This window comes from Fringilla coelebs (assembly GCF_963513975.1).
Source record: "Fringilla coelebs genome assembly, chromosome: 5".
In the NCBI taxonomy this organism is placed as follows: domain Eukaryota; kingdom Metazoa; phylum Chordata; class Aves; order Passeriformes; family Fringillidae; genus Fringilla; species Fringilla coelebs.
The window spans coordinates 49,275,005-49,293,864 of record NC_140033.1 but is presented as its reverse complement, the minus strand read 5'-3'; the positions used below and the strand labels follow the sequence as shown (position 1 = coordinate 49,293,864).

Sequence of the window (18,860 nt, the reverse complement as noted above, 5' to 3'; positions counted from 1 at the left end):
TTGGGAAGGATTGTCTGGAGAACTAAAGACTGAATCACAAGCTGGAACAGTAACTTCTTGATTGATTTTGAACCTACAGCCATATCCTCATGCAGTGATCTGTAAAGCCACCGCAGGTCCTGGATGCATCTGGCACCCCTGGCTAAAGCACATTTACTGGGTGATCAGCAGACTTTGGATCAGCAGTTGGTCCCTTAAATAGGGGTTAGTGATGAATGTATTAGTCCATATGTCTATGTTCACACATATTTTGTATATAAAAACAACTGTGATGACTGGTCTCAGAGCTTGCTCTGTGCCCAGAGAAATGCAGGAGATTTTCTGACTTACTTGTGCTGCTACTTCGGTCTGTCTGGCTGCAGACTTGGAATCACTGTGTTGCATTGTTTACTCTACTGCACTGCAAAAATATATTGATCTGACTGGCTGTAAGGCTGAATTCAATTGAAGTGGCAAATTCTGGGTGAAATAAGGATGTTTACAGACAGTGGAGCAATCCTTTGTCCATAAGGAGTCTTCCTGTAGATTCCTGTTGTCACTGGCCCAGGCAGAAGTGAGTGGTCTGGGAGAAGGGTTTAGCTAACAGTAGCCTATGGAGCAGTATCAGAACTGTTTCACGACATAAATGTAGCAGTCGAACAAAGTGATTTAGCAAGAATGTGGCAAAGTGGAAAAATGGAATATAGGGCAATGTTTAACACACTTGAGACTGGGTCAGGAGAAATGCCTGATAAGGGGCCTGGGCAGGATCTGGGAGCAATAACACAGACTTCAGGGGCTGTGACGAAATCCTCGTTGTTGCTAATTCAGCAATACTTATAGCATTCATGGAAACTGAATTATTAAGGAGCACATCTTTGAGGGTTGAAAGAGGAAACAGAGGAGGCATGCAAGCTTTTCAGCTTTTCAAATGTCCTTTTTTTTTTTTAAAGTTAACCTTTCCAGAATCTAAATCATGATAAAAGTGAGAGCTTTGATCCATAAGAAGCATTGTGTGCAATCAGACCAAAGGCCATCTGATCTGCTGTTCTGCCTCTGAGAATAGCCTGTAACAGGTGATCACAGAAGCATAAAATACAAGGCTTGTATATACAGAGGTCTTTCTCTGACACCATTCTAGCAGTCTATGGACTTTCTCAGCTTTCTGGCAGTTACTTCTGGACCTGGTCTTAATGAATGCACTTAGTCCCTTTCTAAAAATCCTTTTTTACTTTTGGCCTCCAAAGTGTTCTGTGGTACCAAACCCTAAATTCAATGCATGTGCAAAAAAGAACTGTTGTCAGGCTGTTTTAATGGTTTCCTTGATGATTGCCTCCTAGCTACTGTGGGATCTAACTGGCATTTCTGTCCTCTTGTTCACTATCCTTTTTCCAGTTCTGCTCACTAACAGAGTGGATAAACAGATTGTTTTTGTCTCTACAGTGGGCAGATTGACATTTCACTCTGCTTTCTTGCCATTTAAATTACATATCCTGCTGTCATAAGTAAATCCTCTTGTGATACCTAAAAAATTAGATCCTAGTTATTTGAAGAGACCTGAAAACTAACATGCCTACTTGCCAAAAAATATTTAAACATCAGAAAACCACAGGTTTAGTTTTCTTGCTTTTTGTTTAGAGAAACCATCTGGGGTTTTAGCTGCACAACAAATTCACAGCAAAGGCAATTGATGCACTCCCAATACAGAGGCAGCTGATGGAAAGACTCTTTCAGGTGCTGGGTTGCAGTGGAGGTTGTTACACTCAAATAGCTGTCTGTAGTTGATGGTAAAATGCAATTGATTGATTCACTGATTGATTGATTGCCTTTCCTTGAAGTATATTTCATTTGAATGGCAAGCAGGTCCATTTTACTCCATTCACCCTGCAGAATGTCTTGAGATGGTAAAATACCAAAGGTATTGTGCCCTCTGTTGAACATACTCATCCTCATTCCATGGGTTAAATGCTTGCTAGTCTATACAATGTATTCTATATAGCCTTCTGGGAATGAGCTGTAGTTTTACAGCTGGGTCTCTCCACTCATATTATGAGCAGTGTTTCATAAAATTGTTCCTGGTAATGAAGAAAAAAAAAGGTGTTGGAAATGACACCACCACTTGGATGTAGAAGTGACTTGATAGCTGAGTTGTCCTGTTGGCTTTGTGTGTGTAGCTCATGTGCCTAAAGCTACTCACTGTGTTTGCAGGATTCTTGAAAGTGGTTTGATTTTGCCATACTTTGGTTACCACTCTGCAGACATGTGGGAGACTTTTTTTTTTTTTTTTTGTATTTATTTCACTTTGTTAGCAGAGATCAGGTATAAATTTATTAGGCCGATGCTCCACTTGTTGTTTTGAAAAGAACAGTGTCATCTGGTGCTTCCTTTTCCTCACAGGCTTTAAAAATATTTATTTTTTTATTTGTGCAATAGGTTAATTAACTAATTAGCACCATGTTGATATATATGGTCAGGTTTTCCAGGAAGTCCTTTATCTCCTTGTTGCTTCATCCTGGGTGACTTCACAAATAGTCCGAGAGGCTGATTTCACTTGTCCTCCCCTTCCTTCTGCACTTACGCATTAGTGTGCTTTACTTTCTCTTCCCTATGGTGCATGTCAGAGCTCTTTTCTTCAACCTGTCAACTAACAGGATATCCTTTCCAGAGAAAGTCTCTCATCTGCTTGTCTTCTTTGTTGCCACACCAGTTCCTGAAAGGTAATGTTCACTTGTTTTCAGATTCTTTCCATGGAAGTCAGTCTCATGCCTTGACTCCAGGGGCTAGTAGAATTCCTTAGGCTTATCACACACTACTTAATTACTTAATTTGAGAGAACAAACTTGCTTTTTTGCATGATATAAATCTGCTCCTTAAACTCAGCGTGACTCTGAGGACGCACACAGCCTTGTTCATCCAGAGTGGAGGTTTCAGGCTCTGGTGGAACTAGTTCTTCCCTGAAGATAAAATCTGCTGAACCTGGCCTATTTACCTGCTCCTATGGCAACAGAAGTGAGTCTGTGTGAGGTGACCACATTTATTTTCACTAGTTTTTGCTAATTGTGGTACTTGATGAGTGCTAGAAACCTGGGGCTGTGACCTGTAGAATGAATTTCTCTTGCTCTCCAGATAAAATGTGGTTGATCGTGCTGGGGGGTCACAGGGGCAAAGAGCAGTGCTTAGGAATTGTGTGGGAAGTCTGCCAGCAGAGGTTGAAGGTACAGCAGTCTTCAAATAAGCTGTCATTTGGTGCTTGCCCAAGATGTCCCCTCTTGTAATCAAGTCACCAACCTCCCGAGGGGGTGGGAAAGATGGGAATTGTTCTGTTGCTACTCAAAAGAGCCAGATTAGCTCTCTTTGGCATCTGTGTCCTGCCCCTGTACAATCCCAAGAGGACACCTGTCCTCTGGATCTCTTTCCCTCTTGGCTGGTCTGTGTGGAGCACCATGGGGCCTACAGCTGTGGTCCTTGTTTTGGACAGAAAGTAACGAAGCTGGGGCTCATGGCTCTCTCTTTCTGGCCTGCAATGGTGAGTGGTTCAGAAAGAGCCACTTGGCTGAATGTGTGCCTTCTGTGTTTCTTTTGGTACGAGTTTGTATATTTAATGTATATGTGTCCAGTTAATTATGTGGGAGACCTTTTCTAAGTCAAACAAATAAACTGTATACTGTGTTACATTTAGATACTGTGTTCATGGTGTCACTTGTAATTTCTCTGCTACACTTCCTGGATTGGGGCATTTTTCTGGTTTCTTTGTCAAGAACCTGTACTGTCTGGATTAGAACAGGTTTCTGTGTAACTGGTGAACTTCTTTGTTCCATGTTTGGTGGTATTTGCTAAAAGAAATGTGGGCAGCTAAATTCTCCACAAGTTCAGTGTTTTGTGGCTGTGAGTACCTTAAGAGAGTCTAATTCATTCCTGCTTTCTTGCTGCTGGAGTAGGCTGCAGCACATGTCCACTTTAGTTGTTTGAGGGTTTTTGTTGTTGTTTGGTTGGTTTTTGTTTTGTTTTTTTAAATTACTTTGCAGCTGAAATGTATCTTGTTGCAGCTATAAATGCATCTGACAAAGTGCCACCTCGGTTTTCCTTTCCATCTTTCTTATATAATTTGTACCCATCAGCAATGACATTTAATTTATGAAACTGAGTCCCTGTGCTACATTTCAGTTTTACCTGGTACAATGTAATCCTTGACATTTAAGTAACTCACAATCTCTTGTTTCCCATGCTCCCTTTGTTTGCATGTACAAAAGCCCATTTTAAAATTCCTGACCATGTTTCAGAATAAATCCAGCCTCTATTTTACTTTTGGGCATTAGGGTACATAAAAAAGTATTTGCAGTAAACAAAATCTTCGTCTTTCAGTGTTTTAAATCCATGTAGCAATTGCATTTGTACTGTTCAAGAGGAGTGTCTAATCCAAGCTTGTTTCACAGGGTATCTCAGGGCTCTGCAGATCCTGAGCTGCTTTCTTCATAGGAATAGCACCACCACGACTTTCTGCCTTTTCTTTTTCTGTTTTGGGGAGGTACTCCAAGGAAGAAAGATAAGACTGTCCTTCCTCTCCTTTCTCTGCTACTTAAATATTGCACTCTTGTTTTTTGACACTTTTTTCTGTGCTCTGGCAAAACCAGGGGGCAAGTCCAGGATTGAATGACCTCTTTGTGTCTCTGGAACTTATGTCCCCTGTCCTTAGCCTGCTGAAGAAATGCAAATTTGGAAATCCTTGTTAATAAGTAGGGCTTAGGAAAAGTAGAGTCAGTGACTGTAGGAACCAACTTGGAAGAGAAACCTATGGATGTAGATGAAATGGTAAAGCCTTTATGCCTCTAGCAAGGTTGGCACAGGTTTACCTAATTCTTTGCACAACACGTATTTCTCATCCTTCTTGCAAGTCTGGGCATGTGTGCTTGGGGAGTTTGGTTACAGAAAACCACAGCATGACATACAGCACTCAGCATCCAAATGTGGGCAAATTCTCAGGGCTTTTCAGCAAGATAAGGAAGTAAGAGAGTAGGTGGAATTGTCTGTACAAGAACTTAGGGGCACCATAGCTTCTGTATCCTAAACTCATCACATAATGTGTTAATGTCTTGAGTTTTAGAGATGCTTCTAATTCTACTCCTTTCTACCTTTCCAGCTTATATCTGTCTGTAATATCAGCTTCAGCCTTTCACCTGACTTGTCAGGTTTTATTTTCTTTTTCTAAAACATTAGAAATGTCACTGGTAGGAGAACTGTAGGCATAAAACAGCCCTCCTGCCTGCCTTGGATAGAAAGCAGCAACTCCTAGATGACAGAGTGCTGAAAGCAATGATTTTATAAACTGGACAATTTTTTTATAGAGGCTGAAATTTCACTGGACGTGTGAAATTGCACATAACCAGGAAAACACAACCAAAAGAATTTGTGCAGAAAGCACAGAGGCAAAATACAAAATTTGCATAATAACAATTGTGGATATTACAGAGAGCTTGAAACCTAGAACATAAAAAATGAGAGCTGATTTCAATGCATTTACATCCAGTAGCACAGGGGAGGATCAGGGAGGTCAGATTAAGGATATTTCTATTTGTGAGTATTGACTCTATGCAGGGGGGCCTTTGTCTTTTTACTTCATTTAAAGCAAAAGAGCTTCTGAGTTGCACATTTCCAACGTGTAAGAAAGAAAAGTATGTTGGACCAGTGGGCTGTGGACTGATCAGCAATTTGCACGGGCTTGGGGGGGATTTGGCACATGCCTCCTGCATGGGTGTTGAATGAACACCCATGTTTCTTCAGCTATTTGACTTCCCAGACTGGAGTGGCTTTTCTAGCAAGGATGCAATGGAGCTTTTTCTAGCTCTCTGCAATGAGACCAACAGCCAATTGATTGCAGGATGCAGCACTAATATCAAGATGCTGCTGAGATACTTTTGTTTAAAAGTGCCCAAGGGGTAAGGTATATGAGCTAAATGTACATGAGAACACGGGGTAACAAAGGAACAGGAACATGTCTGTGAGATCTGGTGCTGGAACACATTGGATTCTGTTTCTCCTGAGCTGGCTACAGACTCATGGCAGGATGGAGAATGGGGGGAAAAAATACTGAGCACACAGGAGAGCAGTCTACTTACTGCAGAGCTGGATCCTACACCAAGCATTAGAAACAAAGGCTCTGTCTTTCACACCATCAGCATGTGTAGAATAAAAATGTCAGTTGTCTATGACAGCAGGGTTGCAGCAGCACAGGTCTGGGATTTTACACACTCGGGATTGTGAGGAGCATAAATGTTCTAGCTGAGGGTTTATAGAGGCAGACCTTTGTGTCTGAGGTTTCCCCTAGGATGCAAGAAAAGGTAAGTGCTGCTGCTTGGTTATAAAGGGCAGAACCCTATTTGCCCCTACTTGCATCGCTTGGTGGGTGTTGTGGTTAAGAAACAATACAGCAGGGGCTATTTTATTATTGTTATGCTCTGGCTTTTCTGAAACTTCACTATTAGTGGAAAGGTACCTGGGATGCAGCTATTTTTGGAGGGGATGCTTCCACATAGAAAGATTATTTAAAAGAAAAAGCTAGCTTCCCAAGAAGTTTCAATATATTTGGTGAAACTGTGTGAAACCTTAACGTGCAGGTGCTAGACAACCTTGGGAAAAGGGCACTTACTTCAAGTGTTTGAAAAGAAAAGCTATTTAAACTTTGAAGGAGCTGTTGGTTTTATTGTTGCAATATTTATGATCCTCTCTTTATAGGTCATGCAACCATTTCCTTCGTTATCCTTAATCTCCTACCAGAAAATCTTTCCCTTGGCTGACAGTCCCCTTGTACTGAGCACTTGCACTACAGAAACAGAAAACAGCAAATCTAAACAAAACGTGGTCATCTATAGCTGCCTTGCTAAGTGCACAACACATCTGCAGAAGGATCAATTGCTCTGATTTAGCACGGCCATTAGTGACATTTTGCCACAGAAAGGAAGAAAATGTCTCTGTTGAGTGTCCTGAGGTATAACAGCAATAATCATAGACATTAGAAATGGGAAAGGTCACTAGGTCATCTACTCTATTGCTGCAGTACAATGCAAGGCAATTCACCAATATAACTTTTCTAGGACTTGGTAAATTGTGCTACCACTTGTTTGATGTTCTCCTTCAAAGTCTAACAAATCTCATAGGAAGGAAGTTAAAAAAAATCTTTTTGGAGAGCTGCAGTAGGCGGGTGTTCCGACGGACATTGCGCTGAAATAATGACCTGTCTCCTAGTTTATCAAAGCACCTGCCATTGCCCTTTTACAATGAGGACACTGTAATATATTCACTTCCTTTGTTCTGTATTTATGACTGCAGCGTTTCAACAAATCAAAGTTTTGTGGAAGGAAAAGCTGGGACTATCTCTACTGGTTTCTCACCAATTTCTACACCACTTTTAAAGATGTTGATTCAGCCACAGAGCTAAAGTTAGGCTTCTGCAAAGCCATATTAATTTCCCTGCCCCCAGTGGGGTTACTCTGGATGTAAACTGGAGTTACTGACAACCCAGTATGACCAACAGCTTCCTCTTTGCATCCAAGGAGACAGACTCACAAGAACAAAGAGAGAGACAGACAAGCACAGGCGCCAGCTACAGATGCTGCACCCTGCAGCCAAAATGAGGGTGTTGTTCCAGGCAGGTTCCATCTTGTTTCAAAATCTTCCACATAAGTAGTGCTTGGTATAAGTAATTGGGAATTCACCCATGCACAGCAATGTTGTTAACATGAGGACACCCTTGGAAATGCTGTAGGGTGTTTGCATTGAATATTGCTGCAAAAGCAATTGCTGCAACAGAAAGTCTTCTGGAGGAGTTGGGCTCCCTCAATAAACACAGTTTCCCTGTCTTCTTGAACACCTCTCTGGTCTGGAATATCTTGGAAAAGAAGCTTAAATGTGTATTTTACCTTGCTCTTTGGGCATTAGCACTATCCTGTGGAAGCAGGACCATTGGTTGCAACAGATACCAAGCCTGGATTAGGCTCTGTAAGATCCTCAGTGACAACAAGCAATCAGTGACAGCAGAAATTAAGTGTGGTCTAAGCAGAGGAAGAAAACAGACTAGAACTGAGCTGCAGAGGGCCTTTGAGAGGGAACACACTTTCTTTTAAGCAAGGTCTTTGAATCCAGAACTGCAGTAATAAAAGAACATTTTACTCTCTTTTAGGAAACTAGCCTCAGTATAATGCTGACTTTCCTTGACCAATCCAAAAGTCTCTTTAGGGCAAGACTAGGAGAAAAGCCCTGAGTTTATCTGAATTGAGGAAGAGACAACCTGGTGTTTTTAGAAGAGCCATTTGTGCTTGATGTGAAATCCACTGGAATTTTGATCACCTTTCCTTCCTCATGCAAGAAGAAAATAGGACAGCAGACCAAATACTGTTGTAGCTCCTGAGAAAATGCATCTTTTTTCTCCAGTGGTGCCTGCACACAATCAGTATGTCCAAAAATATCATCTCCCAGTACCAGGAGGTCCAGTAATTGTTCCCAGGCGTGGTCCTGAGGGCTTTGCCCACACAGCCCCACCCTAAACTCCCAGGAACTGATCCCATGGCAGCCACGGGGAAGCTGCTGACAAATTTCCCTTGAGGAGGTGACACAGAAAGCCATACTCACAAACCTGGGTTGACTTTGCTGCTAACTGTTGCAGGAGCAGAGCTGGGACAGTGAGTGAGTCATGGGGTTTGCAGGTAATCAGCTTTGAGTAGTAAAGAAAAAAGAGCTTGGCTCACCCAGCGTGGCTGCTCTTTGTTCCCAAGCTGCTGGAGGAAAAATCATGGGAACAGCTCCTGCCGCCTTCCTGAGGGTTCACACCACCTCACACAGGGTGACCCTGGGCCATTTTGCTTCACAGCTCTTCCTCCTGGCACTCACAGCCCGCTGCTGTCATCATGTCCCTTCTACCTCCCCACACAGCTCTCTCTGCAGGGTCTTGGCCAGGGTCACCCTGCAGCTGATGGGGCGAGGCGCAGAGCGCAGCAAGGAGAGCTGCGTGTGAGCGCAGAACACGCCTTCTGCAGCAGTGCTGGCCCACGATCCCAGAAACCTCCCAAAGAGCTTCCCACTCCCTGCCACATAAGATCCCCACATTTTTTTCCCAGCATCACATTTATTCTGTAACCATGTTTTTCTACCAATCTCAGTTTTATGATGTCTTTCAGCAGATTTTTTCCTCTGTCTTATGGATGATGCTCCCTTCCGGAATTATTCTCGCTTTTTGTCCTCTGGTCCTGCCACCCAGAACTCTGGCCCCTTTGCAAGAGTCAGTGAGCTGCCCAGTTAAAACTCAGATATGCATGGAGTTTCTGGTGAGTTTTTTGTTGTTTTGGTTTTTATAAAAATCTAACTGGATGCTTCCCCATGAAACACCAGTTTTCAAAACTTTGGGAAGGAAGCCATGAAGGGGGAATAATATAACCACATTCTAAGGCGTATGACAGTAGTACCTATACTATATCTTTGAATTCCTAATCAAAACTGATAGTAACTTTTGTGGTTTAGAGGGTTTGTTTGTTTGTTTGTTTGTTTTAGGGTTTTGTTGTTGTTGTTTTGTTGTTTTTGTTGTTTTCTGCCTGGGCTGCCTGGATGAAGCACAGTTTTCCACATATTAGAAAAGGAAACTTTACTTTTCCTCCTCAGGTTTTCTGCCCTGCATTCTGCACATTCCATTGCCCCACCCCACAGTAACTTTTCAGTCTGTCCCCTGCTCTGCAGGTGCCATCCTCGTTTCCTGATCTGTTTTTCTGGTAGAGCATTATTCCTGCTCACTGTCAGTGTCCAGCTCAGCAGACCAAAGGAAGGCAGACGCTTTGCTGTTGATATTGCTTTCAGTGCTGCTGACAGGTGCAGAAAGCACTGTGCTTTTCTGCTAGGGATAGTTTCACTCCCAGACTAAGGAGAAATGGCAGCCATTCTGCTTGCTTTGATCTCATTAATAATAAAGGACAACGGGAGCCCTTTTGAATATGAGGAAAAAGCTTGAGTTAAAAAATTAAACAGCATACTCAATTAATTTAGAACCACAGCAAAGCCTTGGAAAGCTGCCATCTTAAATCACTACACAGATACAACTCCCAGAAAATAATAATAATAATCTAAGAAACAAAAAAGTAATCCCATGGTCTTGCTGTGCTAATAAGAGTTTGCTATGGAAGGACAGGTGGGAGCTTTCCCCAGCATCAGTATTGATCACACCTGTGTGGTATTTCCCTTTTGCAAGAGCAAGGGCATTTATATATCACCTCTAGCATAGGGAAGGAACTACTAGGAATGTACCCAGCTCTCTTTTTTCTTCAAAACCTGATTTTTCTGTTGGGATGGAGCTGGATGACATAAATGGGTATATAAATGATGTTATAATTGCTTTCACCTCTCGATACTTTATTTTCTATTTAGATTCAGCTATAGGGGACTCAAAATAGTTTTGCACAGGCTGCTACTGCTGTTGAGTATCATAGCTCCAACCAAGTTGGTGGAATGGGAACGTTAAAAGTTAATTAAAATCTTGTCTGAAGAGCTGCACTTCTTCTAGCCTCAGCATAACTGTCAGCTGATAACTCCTATACACATGCTGGTTCACTTTCAGGATTGAAAATAGTGGGGGAAAAAAAGGCAAAAAGAGACTGCCTAAAAGATTAAAATAAAATATTTTTCAAAACATTTTCCTAATTGTCTGTTTTTTTCATTAAAAAAACCTCCACATGTTAGCATTGTTTTGCTGAAAATAGCTGTATTTAAAATAGCTTCAAATAATGTTAATGAAGCATTGTTTTAATTTTGCCTCCAGGAAAAACAAAACGAAGGCATATCATGAATTATTCTCTATTTAAAACCACTGCCATCATATTAACAATTTTTTCCCCTTTAGCTGTAGGCTGACAAAATTCTTTCTCCCTTTTCCTTCCAACAATATAATGTGAGCATGACAGCAAAACAAATTGAAACTTCTACTAAGCACTTTGCCCAAGACATGCATAAACTGCTCTTGTTGCTACTGCAGCTGCATGTCTTTCCTGGGTATGACACATAAAAATAGGTAATGTCAAAATAAGCCTACTATATTAAGAACAGTTAGAGATGTGGAGGTGTCTGACTGGGACTTAAAGCTCAGGTCCTGAGCACTTACAGTCATTAAAGATATTTTTACAGTTTTTTGTAAAGCAGGAATGTTAGCACTAATCACGTGATTAACATACAAATTTGAAAATTACATCTGACATCTCCCTAATTTCCTCTTGCTATTTAACTTAATTCTAGTATTCATTACTTTCTTTTTACTTAAATTGCTCTTTTGTGTTTCTTCTTTGCTGTTATGGGTGGCTTAGAAAGGAAAAAATAATCGCATTGAAATCTGCTCTCCTCTATTTTAAACACAAATTCCTTTTTTCTATCCTGATTTTTACAGCTTCCAGGCATATGAAGTATTACTTCCTCTCTCTTGTTTGTTCCCTGAAAAGTTCCATGAAGGATGCACAAGAATGGCTGAGAAAACTTCTCACCACTCAATTGAAGGAAATAGGAAATGCTGAATCTTTAGCAGGTATCTCTGCTGAAAGCAATTATTAGGATAAATATTTTTAAATAAGGATAATAGGTATTTAAACAGGATCAAAATCTTTGTAAATATTTGTTTTATTCCCCTCGTATATTAATGCCATATGCCTGCTGAAACTTCCCTGAAGTCTTCTAGGAAAAGGATGGATTAAAAAGCAGCTTCCAAGGGAAAGATGTAAATAAGAAAATAATCTAATCAGCCTGTGCTTATATAAAACAAGAGAACATAAATTCTTTTATTACTTTTTCTATGAATCATCTTTTAAACAATGGCAATCTTCTTTTTCAGTGCTGCCTGCATTTTAGACGCAGATGAAGTACAGCATTGTATCCCATGTTAAATGTTACATTTCACATGAAAACACTTGAACATAGGACACCATAAAGAGCATCAGCACTCAGCTGACTATGGCTTTCCAAAAAGTAACCTTTCTCTTAATCACCATGCAGGTAAGTAGTTGGGTCCTTTCTGTGTCCACAAGACAGCTGCTGCTTAGTGCATCCAAAAGCAGAAAAAAGGACAGGGTTAGCAAAGACCTTTTCTAAAAATATCAGTAGTTTTTAGTGACTGACTATCCAGAGTTCATTAGGGTACATTGATTTAAAAACTAGCAAGCCTATAAAAAATCATGTCATGGAACTTTTGGAAATAATAAACCAGTGTCAAAAACCCTGACTACTAATTCCAAATATCAAAGCTGTTTCTAAATTCTTGTCCTCCTTGATTTCTGCATCCAGAACTGTGTGTGGTAAGTTGGCAGCACTCTTTGTTTAGAGAAGTACCTTCATGCAGGCTTTTTCTGGACTGTCTCCCTGTCAGATGCAGTACTTATAAGAAATAAACCTAATTTGAAAAAAGAAGAGATTATGTATTTTCATAACCTAAGAGTGAAAAGGCTGTGGAATTGACCCCAACTGTGAAGTCTGCCTGTCTCTCTGTCTGTGAGGTTTGATCGTTGGGATGTCTGCAGGCATGGTCCCAGCCTGTTTCTGCAGGAGCAAAAGGGAACGCTCATACTGCAGTGAGACTGAAGCTATAATGGTTTTTCTCATCACTTCTCTATCAGAAAAGAAATGCTTTCACCCCAAATAAATCCAACCTTTCTCAGCACCTGGGAAGGCACCAGAGTGGTAGTGTAATACTGACATCCAGTGGATGAAAGAACACACTGTCACTGTCCGACTTGGTCCCCTTTTTGGATAGGATTGGTAGTGGGGAGGTATGAAAACAACAGGAAGAACGATTCTGTTTGTAAGTGTTTGGGCTTTATGAGAACCAGAACCTGTCTGGGAGCTGTGATTCCTTCCAAATGCACAGGTGAACCTGCGTGGGAACTCCTGAGTCATCCATTATAACTTCAGACAAACCAACAAAATGTGTTTGCTTTCTGCAGCTCAAATTTGTTTTGTAGTGTGAAACTACAGGGACAATGGAGAGTGGTATCTTTTGCTCCTGTATGCACACCAAAACCCTAAGCAAAACATGGGAAGAAGCGCTCACAATATAACACCAATAAGGGGAAAGAGAATTTAAAGAGGGAAATTATTTTATTGGTTTTTTTACTAATGGCAAAGACAAGGTCAGCATCTTAGACAGATCTTTCTCTCCCAAAGTGTGCAACCCATACTCTTGGTGTATTAGTGATTTCTGCTTACAACACTAAAATTCCATGCGGATAGACAGGATACAGACAGTTCCCACACATGGAATAAACAATGAGGAAGAGAGGCAAACTGCATCCAAAAGTTATATTACTAATTTATATTGATTTGTACAGAGCCTTTTGTATTCCTTACAGCACCACAGTAACAAGTATGTGCATATCCAGTATGAAATCTTATTCATATTAATGGGGCTCTTTTACCACCAATCAAGGCAAAAATCAATTACCATTACTGAATGGAGAAGTCATCAAAAGATTCACTGCTCTTTACTAACTTGTGTAGCCTGAGTTTGCAGGGATCTTGTCTGCTGTCTGTGCCACCAGCACATGTGGCTTTGCTGTGCTAGCAGCTGTCCCTCCTGCTGGTGACTAACCTGTGAAGGGCCCTGTGGCTCTTCCAAGACAAGAGCACGTCTTCCCCAAACACCCACAGACCCATTTGCTAAGGTGACAGGCACATCCCATCCCTAGAGTTCTGTGTTCAGCTGCTCCAGGGCTCTGCTGGTCAGGCTGTAACAGGATTCTCCCGAGGAGATCGAATGGAAACCTTGCACTTGCTCGCGGCCCTGGGCGAGGTCAGGAAGTGACACTCATCAATGGAACAGCAGCCCTCAAATATGCTGGAGAATAAGGAGAATGAGATCGAGCATAGAAGGAAAACCTCTGGCACCCAGTTTATCCTCCACAGGCTCTCCCTGTCCACGCACTCCCCTCAGCGCCGTCTCGATGCTCCTGTGGCCCTGCCCTTCTGCTCTGCTAATTCTTGGTGCCGTGCACTTCCTGCTTATGCACCTCCCGTTTTGTCCTTGCCGTTCTGCGCTCCAGCAGTGCTGCTCCGCAGCCCAGGGCCAACGCTGCTCATCCCGGCCTTCCCGCCGCCTCCCAGGGAAGCGTCCCCGGGCCCGCTCCTGTCTCAGCCTCGCACCAACCCCCGCCCCCCCTACCCCGCAGTTTCTGGCTGGGCCCACCGCAGGAATAATGAAGATCAGCGTATATTTGTAACGACTGCATTTAGGAATGACGCCGCGGTCACCCCAAGTGCCTTTCCCACAAGTTTTCCCGGTCGCGGGCCCCCGTCACGTGCGCAGCTGCCCGGGCCACGTGGGGCGCGGTGGGCACGCGCCATCACCCCGCCCACCGTCCGCCCTCCAGGGAGATTGACAGTGAAACCAACCAATCAAAAGGACGGCCCTGCCTTTGCCCACCCCCAGCCCGCTGTTGCTGTGTCATCCGGCGGGTGACATCAGGGGGCGGTCTCCGGCTGGCTGCGCAGGCGTCGGCTAACGGCCAATGAGCTTCGCTAGCTGCACGACTGACACCCTTCCTGCCCAATAGCTGTCGCGCGTGCACGTGGAGGGGCGGGGCCAGCTGGAGAAGTCGCTGGGGGCGGGTGGCAGTGTGGCGCTGGTGCTGCGTCGCGGCGCCGCTGATCGGCCACAGCCGCGGCTATACGCGCTATCGCCTGTGCCCGTCACAGCGCCCCGCCCGTGCGGTTGGCACATGAGTGCACAAACTGACGTAACCTCGCCTCGCTGAGTAGGGTCCCAGGGGCCGCCGAGGAGCGCGGCTCAGTGGGCGGGTCTCCGTGCAGTTACGGTGTAACGGGCACATTCGTTCTCTAATGGAGTCGGAGGGTGCGACCCACAGCCCAATCCGTAGGGCGGAAGGGCGGGACAAGTAGAAGCGGGCGAGCGAGTGCCCCATTTAAGGGGCAAATCTCGCAGCTAACTGGCAGAGGAAGAAGGGGCGGGAGCCAGTGAGGGAGTGAAGGGGGGGCCAACGCTAACCGGTGACAGCCAGCAAATGCAGCCAATCGGTGGGCGTGTAGTGACGCGAGAACCCAATCAAAAGCGCCGAGAGGCGATGCTCCTTTGTGATTGACGTGAGTCCTGGCTAATGGACGGAGAGATCCCCGAGACTCTTCCCAATGGGCACCGTGAAGGGGCGGAAAGGGGAGCGGAAGGAGAAGACGAGCAGGCAGAACGACCAATCAGCGCGGGGGTCGGCGGGGCGCCGTCCAATGGGCGGTGCGAGGGGCGGTGCGGGGGCGTGTCCCGGTGTGTTTGGGTTCGTGCTCCTCGGGGGAGGGAGAGACGGCGGCGAGGAAAGTTTGGTTTTGGTTTTTTTTTTTCCCCCCCCCGGTGGTGTTTTTTTGGCGGCGCCGGCGGAGCGGGGGGGGGGGTACGCTTTTCGCAGCTTCTTCGCCTTTTGCTTCCTGGGGTTCGTGTTTCCCGGGCGGGCGGAGCCGCCCCCGGCACTGAGAAGAACGGGGGCTCAGCGCACCGCGGCGGCGCTTCGGCGGTGAGTGCGGGACGGGCCCCCCACCTATTCCCCATCCCAGCTCCCGCCGTGGGACTCCCTGGCAGCCCTTCCCGCCCCGCGGACCCTCGCGCCGCCTCTGAGGGGCCTCTGGCGCCGGGCCGCGGTGCCGCGGGGCGGGGGAGGGACGGGGGGGCCGGGCCGGCGGGAGGGGCCCCGAGCGGCGGCGGCTCAAGGGCGCTGCCCCGGCGGTAGCGGAGCGGCCGCTGCTGCCGCCCCGACCCCGCCGAGTGCCTGTCCCGGGGCACAGCCGGGCGAGCGCTGCCCCCTCCTCGCCTCACGTGCGGCCGCCGTTCACCGCGGCTGCGCCCCGGTGCCCCCCGCCGCCCCCTCCCGCTCCACACAGGGCCCCGGGGAAGAGCCGCCCGCCCGCCGGATCACCCAGGCCGGGCAGGAGGTACGGCGGCCGAAACACTCCGAGGAGCCCTTGTGTGGATGGGGAAAAAAGCGCTGTAGTGTGGGGACAGAGCCGAGGTTGCGTTGGTAGCACTGCAAAGCGCGCTGGATGAGTGGAACGTGATGCTGGTGAAAATGTGTGTGTACACATGATGGGTGGGTGGGAAGAGTGACCGTGTTCAGAGGTGTGTCCTAGGGGGAAAAAAAGTTTCCCCAGCTGTTTGTAGCAAAATGAGGGAATGTTTGTTTTTGGAGGCGCTTCGCTGGCTGTGGGTAAGCGCTGCTTGCAGCGTGGTATCTTGCGAGCTCAGATCTGCTTCATGAAAGTGCATGTAGGAGGATCTACTACAGCATACAGCTGAGGCTTGTTGAATAAACCGAAGACTCAACAAAGTGTTTTCCTAGCTAAAGTAGAGATGCTTACTGATGTAAACAGTGCTTGTTTTTCCATGGTAACGTTTCACTAACCTTATGAACACTTGTTAAAATACCTCTTTGTAAAGCTAACGTTTCTACAATCCATTAATTACTATTTTTAAATAATGACTTGCTGGAGTTCAGCAGCTTACAACCTCTGCAAAAGGTACGACGTTGTCATTGACGTCTACAAACGTTGTCCCATATACAACCTCTACAAAACCTGTGACTTTTTCTGCAAGATAGTAGGTTGGTCTTTGGGGGTTGTACAGCGCTGTATTTGAAAGGTCTGTTTTACCTAGTGTTTTCCAGTAATATCACTATCCATATGAATGGATTTTTGGAAATAAGTTCCTGCTACAAGTGTTGCAGAGGTGATAACTTTGGTTCATATGGTTATTAAATATGTGCACAAGTTCAAGCGGCTTCGTAGTTAACTTGTCCACAGTGAAGTTGCTCAGCAATGCCCTCCTCTCCTGCGGTGACTCTCTAAAGGTGCAGGTTCCTTGGAATGCACGCTGTTGCTGTTGAGATGTGGGTGAATGCTCTCATCTGCTGCATTACCCAAGGCCCCGAGCTGAAAGATAAGCTCCAGTAGTTCGACACGAGCAGTGGATATTGCAGGGTCTGCTGGGTCGATGTATCTTGGGGGAGGAGTTTGCAGGGGTGACTTTTCACCTGAGTTTTACTGAGTTGCAGATGTAACTAGACAATTTCTCAGTGAAGAAATCGCCTGCAAAAAGTTGAGGCTGGAGATGGGGGAAGGGAGCCCAGAGAGGTGTTAGCTGTGTGTCAGATTTTCTGCTCTGAGGTTTTGGGGCAGTAAGGTACACGCACATCTGTATTAGTAGGGAGTAGGTGAGATCATCATTAGACATTTATCTTTAGCTATACTGCATGTGTGCTGATGGGCAAAATGGCATTGGGATGCTTACAGGGAATCACCTGAATCCTGTAATGTGGAAGGCCCAGTAAAAATGTAATGATAAGCCAGTGTCCCGTGATTAGGCAGACTTTTGAATTAATCTATTATTCCAGTTTTTGTATACCTGCAAATTTAGCTAGAGATCTACACTTTCATTTCAATAATAAGTTCAAACATTTGCACCTAGAAGTCTTGACAAAGCTTAATCAGCCAGAGTTTGTGTGATTGAATAGTCCAATAAAATATTTAAGTTGAGTGTATGTCATGGTTTTGCTTGGTGATGCATATTTCATCATTAAAACTTGATGTTGGAGTATGACTTCAGAGGAGGAAGCTTCAGGAGAGGATTTCATGTAGCTCTTGAGTAGTGTATTTTACCTTCGATCTGCCTCCTATCATAGCAAGTAAGAAATTAGAAATTTATTTTTATTATCCATAATTCTGCAAAAAAAATATATGTAGAGACAGCTGCATCTAGAACAGAATAGCTGCAGCCAGAATGCTGTAAAGAATTGAAGGACTGCTATAAAATTAGTAATTTGAAAATATGTTTAAACAGGGTTTGTTCTCTGGGGTTTTTGAGTGATTTCTTTTTTCCCCTCTGGTAAAGATGGTGTACTTCTGCTCACAGAAGAGATTGGATTTACAATTAAGCAGTATGAACTGGAGATCACAGAATAAGTCTAAGAAGCTTAGTTATTGACTTGAATGAGTTTATTAATAGTCTGCTTAATGGTTTGGTTACTCTATTTCCATTTTCTGCAAAAAGCTTGGATGCAGAGTCTGTTGTAGTCACTTACTGCCATTATTGTGTTTATTTTCTTGGAAATCTCTATACATAAATATTGTCTGCTTTGTGCAGTAATAACAACTAACAGTCATTTTCCAGTTTCTTTGCAATGGTTTTCCACAGTCATTGCTCATAGTGCTGCTATCAGATTCACAAATTCTGCAATACTTCTGTTTACAGCATACCTAGCATTTTTCAGCTATTTGGTTATCATTAGTTGTTCTTCTTCACTCAGCCTTAATGTATGTGTAGTTTGGGTCAGTAGATGAGTTTTTGTGAAGAACTGACATTGTTTGTTTTCACAGGATAAATTAAGCGTGTTTAACACGTAGATAAATTAGGGAAGTACCTGACACTAGCACATATGTACCACTGGTTTTCTTTAAAACTAAAAGTTTTCTGTCACCTCAGTGCTTATAAAATGTATTTGCTCTGGATTTGCTTTTAATGGTCTGTTTCTTCCATTTTCAGAAATTTTAATAATGAAATGTTTCACTATCTTAGGGAAAGAATAACAAGAGAATGTCAGTCTTCGGTTCTAATTGCAAGAACCTAGCACAGAGATGTTGAGCAGACCCTAACATGTGTTTCTAGTGGTTTGACCAGTTGTGGTAGAAAAATACGTGTATTCTTGCTAACAGTCTTCCTTAGCTTAGCATTTACTGTCTTTCTCCATTTCAGATAAAACATATATAGTAAGGTTGCTTATTCTTGATAGCAAACAGGGTGTGGAATATGGACTGAAGAATTCATGTTAATTTCTTGTGAATCCAAACTAAACTTTTGGCTACTATCTGCTAATAGAACTAGG

General features: G+C 44.0%; 1 protein-coding gene across 3 annotated transcripts in view; it reads left to right on the top strand.

Moving 5' to 3' along the window:
* The first annotated feature begins 15,368 nt into the window (after window positions 1–15,368).
* Window positions 15,369–18,860, top strand: part of TNRC6B (trinucleotide repeat containing adaptor 6B) — a 122,483-nt gene continuing 118,991 nt past the window's right edge. For all 3 annotated transcript variants that reach the window (XM_084206984.1, XM_084206986.1, XM_084206983.1), the window contains exon 1: window positions 15,369–15,503. The gene's annotated coding sequence lies outside the window, so the exon portion shown is untranslated. The remainder of the gene's footprint in view (window positions 15,504–18,860) is intronic.